This window comes from Mauremys mutica, chromosome 2, assembly GCF_020497125.1.
Source record: "Mauremys mutica isolate MM-2020 ecotype Southern chromosome 2, ASM2049712v1, whole genome shotgun sequence".
Taxonomy (NCBI): Eukaryota; Metazoa; Chordata; order Testudines; family Geoemydidae; genus Mauremys; species Mauremys mutica.
This window is the reverse complement of record NC_059073.1, coordinates 21,250,793-21,252,598: the sequence shown is the minus strand read 5'-3', so window position 1 is coordinate 21,252,598 and position 1,806 is coordinate 21,250,793.

Below are 1,806 nucleotides of genomic sequence, written 5' to 3'. Positions count from 1 at the left end.
ACAAGTTGACTGTGCATTATGTGAAGAAATACTTCCTTTTGTTTTAAACCTGCTGCCTACTAAGTTCGTTTGGTGACCCCTAGTTCCTGGGTATTGAGAAGTAGTAAACAACACTTCCTTATCTACTTTCTCTACACCAGTCATCATTTTATAGACCTTTATCTTATCTCCCCTTAGCCATCTCTTTTCCAAGATGAAAAGTCCCAGTCATATTAATCTCTCCTCATATGGAAGCCGTTCCATACCCCTAATCATTTTTGTTGCCCTTTTCTGAAACTTTTCCAATTCCAATATATCTTTTTTTGAGATGGGGTGACCACATCTTCACACAGTATTCAAGATGTGGGCGTACCAGCAATTTATATAGAGGCAACATGACATTTTCCGTCCTATCTATCCCTTTCTTAATTATTCCCAGCATTCTGTTTGCTTTTTGGACTGCCGCTGCACATTGAGTGGATGTTTTCAGAGAACTATCCACAATGACTCCAAGATCTCTTTCTTGAGTGGTAACAGCTAATTTAGACCCCATCATTTTATACGTATACTTGGGATTATGTTTTCCAATGTGCATTACTTTGCATTTATCAACATTCAATTTCATCTGCCATTTTATTGCCCAGTGACCCAGTTTTGAGAGAGCCTTTGGTAGCTCTTCGCAGTCTGCCTGGGTCTTAACTATCTCTGGTAATTTTGTATCATCTGCAAATTTTGCCACCTCAATGTTTACCCGTATTTCCAGATCATTTATAAATATGTTGAATAGGACTCGTCATCTGATCTGCAAAGGAAACAAAGTTGAGGCAATGAGAAAAATTGCTTAGTTCTTTCAAATAAAACATCAAGCAAAACCTCACCTCCAAGGAAAGAAGACGCTGTTCATCTTACATTGTTTGGTTATGATGAAATTGTTCTCTCACTTTAAACAAAAGCTTAGGAAGAGGCCATAAGACCACCTTATCTTTAAAAAGTTAAAAATACAGAGGGTCCGCGATAAGGGCCTGCAGCACATTAACTCTACTCGCGGAAGTTATGGCCACAAGAAATGCTGTCTTTTGGCATAGGAGACACAGAGAACAAGTTGCCAAGAGCTCAAATGGAGGACGCAGGAGGACACCTAACCCAGTGTTAAGATCCCGCTGAGGAATCACTTCCTTCACAGGTGGAAAGAGATGAATGACCCCTCTCAGAAATCTGATTGCCATGGAGTTTGAGGAAACTGATTTCCCTTGGACCAGAGGATGAAACATTGAAATTGCCACCAAGTGACAGGCCAGAGGACTGAAGATGTAACACGTACTCCAAAATGTCCCAAATGCAAGCTTGCATTGGTTGAATTCACTGGGCTAGGGATGAAATAGAAAAAACTTTCCATTTAGCCAAACAGGAAGCCCTAGGGCTTGCTACTGTTAAGTAGTACTTATTGAACAGCTTCTCAGCATCACTCCTTTTCCTTATTTAACTGCAGCATCTATGCTGTGAGGCACAGAATGTTCAGTGCTGGATTTGAAATCTAACCATGGTACTGAGGGGGAGGGATAGCTCAGTGGTTTGAGCATTGGCCTGCTAAACCCAGGGTTGTGAGTTCAATCCTTGAGGGGGCCATTTAGGGAACTAGAGTAAAAATCTGTCTGAGGATTGGTCCTGCTTTGAACAGGGGGGTTGGACTAGATGACCTCCTGAGGTCCCTTCCAACCCTGATATTCTATGATTTAGGACAAGAAAGAAGAAGAATGGTTGGATGAACAAAAAGACTCAGGTCAGAAAAACATTGCCGTGGACAATCATGTGTGATCAGAATCAGTC